Source organism: Silurus meridionalis, chromosome 6, assembly GCF_014805685.1.
Source record: "Silurus meridionalis isolate SWU-2019-XX chromosome 6, ASM1480568v1, whole genome shotgun sequence".
Classification (NCBI taxonomy): Eukaryota; Metazoa; Chordata; class Actinopteri; order Siluriformes; family Siluridae; genus Silurus; species Silurus meridionalis.
The window spans coordinates 34,097,280-34,105,346 of NC_060889.1; the positions used below are offsets into that span (position 1 = coordinate 34,097,280).

An 8,067-nucleotide genomic window follows, 5' to 3' on the forward strand; every position below is an offset into this window, starting at 1 on the left:
GGAATTTATTGACTGCAAATAATGAAATGAGTAAGTATACCCTGATTTGTGCTTTCTTTAAGGTTAATTTAGACGTGTTTATTTAGCACTCACCATCCGCAGTTTGATTATTATTTTGAATAACCATAAGGAAAAAATCTGTTTGCACATCAGAACACATATGGGTGCTTTTGCAAAACGCATGTAAGAAACTTCCAAGATGATGATGATGAGTTTAAGCATTGCGCTTAGGATGTATATAGATGACTATGAGGTATGTAACTCACTAAGAACATAAAAAAGCAGAAGGTCTGTGCAGTGTATTGGTAATATCAAACTTGCCAGCACAGTGTAGGTCTTTGGTACAATCAATTTATCTCTATTGTCTGTGTAATAGCAATAATGTAAATAAAATAAATAAGTAAAAAAAAAGACGAGATTTTAGATCATAAAGCTTTAAATATAACATGCTCAGGACAGCATGTCTCAATTTAGTGAACTGTATTGGGTTCTGTGTTGTATGTGTAAGTGGACTCGCTAGCTGGCTTCCAATAATGTTTCAATGTTGATAAGTTTTGCAGATTTTGCCTAGCTAGTTGCAAGGATATTGACTTGCATGAGGTCAGAGAGGGAATGTTTCCACTCAGGAAGATTGAAACTCAGATTCTTGGCAAATAGAAGACCAATTCACTGTTTCCGTGGATGGGGTAAAGAGAGACTGTGTTCTTGAGAAACTTAATTATTTCCAGACAGTTTCCAGGGTTTCCTCCAGATTGTTTTGCATGACCTGTTTGAAGGTATAGTACCAACTATACTATAACCAGTTAAGTCTTTGCATGAAGTCCCTTATTTCCAAACGGTACTTCACATTAGATTACCTTAATGCTGTTATCAAATCTTTTCCTTTCAAGTTTACTAATAAAACTAACGAACCACAACAAATTTCCAAGACATTTGTGTCAAAACATTGAATTGGTGGAAACTTCCATGAAAACTGGACTCTGTTAAAGCTACTGCCATTGATGATGGGTCACAGAGTACCAGAAGGAGACAAAACTTGGGAAATCTTACTAGATCTGAGAGATATTATTGAGCTCCTAGCTATTGGACAATTTTCTGATGAGACGTTGTCATACTTGAAGATCCTTTTCATCCCTTTTCCAAATACATTGTCGGACTGCAGTTTCAACATTACAATTTTAAGTGAATTTTCAACTTCTTCACCCAGCATCCATTCAGAGCCATCTGCCCGTTTGCAGCCATGGCCAACCACCTTTCCCATCCCCATTTTTACACATGATGTAGAGTTTAGGCTAAGACAAGGTAAAAGGCATTTCGAAAGGATAGAACACTTCTGTCAATTCCCTGAGAGATAAAGATTGACATTCTTGAGCAACTTGCAAAAACTATATACTCAAACAAAGCCAATACTGGAAATGAAGAGATTGACAGTGTAGCAGCTGCCTTAATTGAAAAACACACCTGTGTCAAGGAGCCAAGCTCTACATCTGGATAATATGGTTGGAAAATTAGTTGGAACAGAGAGGTACAAAGTGAAGCAACTCAGACGGTGTAAAACAAATTTGTTTCCAGATCTGCCTTAGGACAAAGACTGAGAAAGTCTAGATAAAAAATTCTACTATGAGCAGCATGTTTTCTTTGATACGTTTTTTTTTTTTTAGCAAATGCAGTAGATTCACTGTGCTTTAACATATGATGATGTCAGAATACAATAGATTTAACATTTGATGCTAAGTCAATGTTTTACATTTATTACAACTATGCTATCCAGGCCTTTATAACATATACATATATCTAGATATACAGTAAGTGTTTATTTGTAAATACCACCAGCTAATTACTGTGTGCAAAACAGAGTTTCAAAGCTACATGCAATGTTCCTTTAATTCCAACATTCAAGATTTTTAAAATAAGAAAATATTAATCAATTTATTCAATATATTAATCACATTAATAATTATATCTTAACTGACAATAATTATAAATAATTATAAAAAGTACAGGATATAAAGGATAATTTATAAATAAATCACCTTGAGCATGAGCCACTGGTAAACGTGAAACCAGCACTGAAAAGGGAACATAAACAGAGATCAGAATGTAAACATGAAAATTATTGTCATCATTTCTTGTGTGTTTCCACATGCTGAAGAGAAAAGTATGATATTTCATTGAAAGTGTAGTATCTAGTTATACCTGCCTGGAGGAACCTTATTAAATCATCTATTACCATCATTATTATAGAAAAGAACACCAGCTGACACCCTGCTCCACCTCCCACCTCTACTTCAAACACTTCAGCATTGTGAAAGATGTAGAAGTTCCAGACAATGGTGACCCATTCATAGATCAAAGCCCAACCATTTATATCAGCTGTTCAACAAATATTGATCTTCATATAATCCCAATTCACAACTCCATGCATTTTAATATTAAATACCAAAAACCCATTTTTGCATTGTCAAAATGACAGAAAAGCCAATGTTTAATTGATTTTAGCAGCTTTTTAAATGTAAAACTTTACGCACCAAGTGTTTAGAAAATTAAAAAATTTGCAAATAGAAGCGAATTGGAGCAGGATTTTCACTTCCCCAATCTAAAAGGAGGATTTTACTTTTGTTTCCAGGCATTTTGTGTAATTCTTTAAATGTAGTTGGGCTACACATTTTGTCCTCAGAATATGCTTAAGAAGAGCTGCTAGATCAGGGGTTTACCAACCTTTTTGAAACTGAGAGCTACTTCTGGGGTACCATTAATGTGAAGGGCTACCTTTTTTTACAGTTTTCAGTTTGATCTGAAATAACAAATTTGCTCAATTTACCTTTTATTATATGTTATTATTAATAATTAATTATATTCATCTATGTGAAGACACTGATCATGTTAATGATTTCTCATAATAAGTATCAACAATGATTTAACAAATTAGGAAACAGCTATTTTTTAGAAAAAGCCTGCGGGCTACTCATGTGGTCCTTGCGGGCTACTTGGTGACCCCTGTGCTAGACTGTAGAATAGATGACATTATGTTGTTGAATCTTGATTGCTATTATGAAGTTACTCTAAACGTTCACTAGATAGCAGCATAGAGCATAAATCAAGAGTAAATGTCTTAAATAAAAGAAACTTAGTTTCTAGAAAAGCTGCGGCCTACATACATAGTTATGATAATGTTTGTAATAAAATCATAAAATGTGTCTTCATAAATAAAATTTGTAGTGTGATAGTCAAAAAATATTCATGAAATTATCACAGAGAGATTTACGGTTCATTCAGGAAGTATTCAGTTCCCCTACTGTATTTTACATTTTGTAATGTTACAGCCTGATACTACATTTGTTCAACTATTATTTTTCTCATTAATCTGCACTCAGTACCACAAAATGACAAAGTAAAAACAGAGTTCTAGAAATGTTTGCAAAAAAGATCATATGAAGAACTTTTTCAGTCTGTAAGGAATAAGATTCTCTGGTCTGATGAAACAAATAATGAACTATTTTGCCTCAATTCTAAATGTTTTATCTATAGGAAACCAGGCATGACTCATCACCTGCCCAATACAAACCCAACAGTGAAGCACAGTGATGGCAGCATCATGCTAGGGTGTTTTTCCTGCAGCAGGGCCTGGGCAACTGGTCAGGGTTGAGTAAAAGCTGAATGGAGCAAAGTGCAGACATCTCCTTTATAAAAACCTGTTTCACAGAGCTCATGACCTCAGACTATGCCCACTTGGAAGAATGTTAAATGTGAAAAGTAAAAGTAAAGAGAAGTGTAAAATAAAGCCAATTCTGTTGGACTTCACCAACTTCATGTTTCTTTTTTCTCTAAACCAGAAAGCTCTCCACAATCATTGTTAATCTTTATTAGTTTAATAATTTTCAAAGCAGAAACTTTTGGGTCCCTCCTAATGAGTGTTTTATAATGTATAGCTGTATAATCAGATGGGCCACAACATTTGAAAACCGCTCCTGTTAGCCAAAAGAATCCAAACCTAAAATGGTCACAGATTCACCTCAAATGTTCATAAGAAAATATGAAACTAGTGGACATTGTGTATATATATATATATATATATATATATATATATATATATATATATATATATATATATATATATACAGTGAGGAAAATAAGTATTTGAACACTCTGCTATTTTGCAAGTTCTCCCACTTGGAGACCTCATGGAGGGGTCTGAAATTGTCATCGTAGGTGCATGTCCACTGTGAGAGACATAATCAAGAAAAAAATTCCAGAAATCACAATGTATGATTTTTACTATTTATTTGTATGATACAGATGCTAATAAGTATTTGAACACCTGTGAAAGTTAATGTTAATATTTGGTACAGTAGCCTTTGTTTCCAATTACAGAGGTCAAACGTTTCCTGTAGTTTTTCACCAGGTTTGCACACACTGCAGGAGGGATTTTGGCCCACTCCTCCACACAGATCTTCTCTAGATCAGTCAGGTTTCTGGCCTGTCGCTGAGAAACACGGAGTTTGAGCTTCCTCCAAAGATTCTCTATTGGGTTTAGGTCTGGAGACTGGCTAGGCCATGCCAGAACCTTGATATTCTTCTTACAGAGCCACTCCTTGGTTATCCTGGCTGTGTGCTTCGGGTCATTGTCATGTTGGAAGACCAGCCTCGACCCATCTTCAATGCTCTAACTGAGGGAAGGAGGTTGTTCCCCAAAATCTCCCAATACATGGCCCCGGTCATCCTCTCCTTTATACAGTGCAGTCGCCCGGTCCCATGTGCAGAAAAACACCCCCAAAGCATGATGCTACCACCCCCATGCTTCACAGTAGGGATGGTGTTCTTGATATGGTACTCATCATTCTTCTACCTCCAAACACGTTTAGTGGAATTATGACCCAAAAGTTCTATTTTGGTATCATCTGACCACATGACTTTCTCCAATGACTCCTCTGTATCATCCAAATGGTCATTGGCAAACTTAAGACGTGCCTGGACATGTTCTGGTTTAAGCAGGGGAACCTTCCGTGCCATGCATGATTTCAAAACATGACGTCTTAGTTTATTACCAACAGTAACCTTGGAAACGGTGGTCCCAGCTCTTTTCAGGTCATTGACCAGCTCCTCCCGTGTAGTTCTGGGCTGATTTCTCATCTTCCTTAGGATCATTGAGACCCCACGAGGTGAGATCTTGCATGGAGCCCCAGTCCGAGGGAGATTGACAGTCATGTTTAGGTTCTTCCATTTTCTAATGATTGTTCCAACAGTGGACCTTTCTTCACCAAGCTGCTTGGCAATTTCCCCGTAGCCCTTTCCAGCCCTGTGGAGGTGTACAATTTTGTCTCTAATGTCTTTGGACAGCTCTTTGGTCTTGGCCATGTTAGTAGTTGGATTCTTACTGATTGTATGGGGTGGACAGGTGTTTTTATGCAGCTAACGACCTCAAACAGGTGCATCTAATTTAGGATAATAAATGTAGTGGAGGTGGACATTTTAAAGGCAGACTAACAGGTCTTTGAGGGTCAGAATTCTAGCTGATAGACAGGTGTTCAAATACTTATTTGTAGCTGTATCATACAAAAAAAAATAGTTTAAAAATCATATATTGTAATTTCTGGATTTTTTTTTTTAGATTATGTCTCTCACAGTGGACATGCACCTACAATGACAATTTCAGACCCCTCCATGATTTCTAAGTGGGAGAACTTGCAAAATAGCAGGGTGTTCAAATACTTATTTTCCTCACTGTGTATATATATATATATATATATATATATATATATATATATATATATATATATATATATATATATATATAAATACAATTTTGTTATTTATTTAAAAATATTAATATGTGATGCAAGGTTGTTTATACAGTTTCTCACAAAAGTGAGTACACCCCTCACAGTTCAGCAACCATTTTAGTATAATCTTCTGAAGGGAAAATACTATAGAAATGAAACTATGATAAAACTTTGGTTGATTGTTTTTTCTCAAGGTTTCTTCCTTATGCCATCTCAGGGAGTTTTTTCTTGCCACAGTCGCCGCCGGCTCACTCATTAGGAACAAACTTACACTTATAAAGAACAATTTTATTCATTATTTCTTCACACATTATCTGTGTAAAGCTGCTTTAAGACAATGTCCATTGTTAAAAGCACTACACTAATAAAAATTTATTAAAATTACATATATTTTAGAGTAGTCAAAGTGCAGCTTGTATAGATTTAATGTTCTCTGAAAAATATTCAACATACAGACATTAATGTCTAAATACAGTTACTGGCAACAAACATAAGTACACCCTAAGTGATAACAGCTGAATGTTGCAGAGCCACATGTCCTGTTCATCATGTTCATATTTTTGCCTGCTTGACAGGACCATATAAATGTGTGTATCTTGTATTACAGCAGATTAAATTTAGTGCTTTGAGTACAATTCTCTCACACTGACCACTGGATTTTCAACATGGCACCTAGTATTGTTAGTATTAGAATTGTTGCTCTTCAAAAGATGGCAGAGGTTATGAGAATATTAATAACACCCTGAAACTGAGCTACAGTACAGTGGCCAGGGTCATACAGAGGTTTTCCAAGACAGGTTCGACTCGGAACACGTTTTACAAGGGTCAAAGAAGTTGAGACCTCATGCACTGCGTCAGGTGCAGAAGCTGCTTTACAAAAACAGATGCATGAGAGTTGCAGCGTTGCGATACGCTGCACACTGCAACAAGTCAGTTTGCATGGCCGTTATCCCGTTATCTGCTACCTCCAGCTCCGCCTCCTGTCTTTTACTCAGTGCCACTGTCTCTAATCCATACAACATCGCAGGTCTCACCACAGTCCTATAAAATTTCCTTTCATTCTTGCAGATACCTTACTATCACAAATCACTCCGGTCACTCTTCTCGACCCACTCCACCCTGCCTGCACTCTTTTCTTTACTTCTCTAACACACTCTCCATTACATTGCACTGTTGACCCCAGGTACCTGAACTCCTCCACCTTCTCCAGCTCTTCTCCCTGCAACCGCACCACTCCACTGCCCTCCCTCTCATTCACACACATGTACTCTGTCTTACTCCTACTGAGTTTCATTCCTTTGGCATTAATAAAGAAATGTGTGTGTGTGTATATATATATATATATATATATATATATATATATATATATATATATATATATATATATATATATATATATATATATATATATATATATATATATATATATATATATATATATATATATATATATATATATATATATATATATATATATATATATATATATATATATATATATATATATATATATATATATATATATATATATATATATATATATATATATATATATATATATATATATATATATATATATATATATATATATATATATATATATATATATATATATATATATATATATATATATATATATATATATATATATATATATATATATATATATATATATATATATATATATATATATATATATATATATATATATATATATATATATATATATATATATATATATATATATATATATATATATATATATATATATATATATATATATATATATATATATATATATATATATATATATATATATATATATATATATATATATATATATATATATATATATATATATATATATATATATATATATATATATATATATATATATATATATATATATATATATATATATATATATATATATATATATATATATATATATATATATATATATATATATATATATATATATATATATATATATATATATATATATATATATATATATATATATATATATATATATATATATATATATATATATATATATATATATATATATATATATATATATATATATATATATATATATATATATATATATATATATATATATATATATATATATATATATATATATATATATATATATATATATATATATATATATATATATATATATATATATATATATATATATATATATATATATATATATATATATATATATATATATATATATATATATATATATATATATATATATATATATACAGTG

At 32.2% G+C, this 8,067-nt stretch overlaps 1 protein-coding gene across 1 annotated transcript in view; it reads left to right on the forward strand.

Annotated features, from left to right (window-relative positions):
• LOC124387579 overlaps window positions 1-8,067 on the forward strand; it is a 17,999-nt gene that overhangs the window by 1,109 nt on the left and 8,823 nt on the right.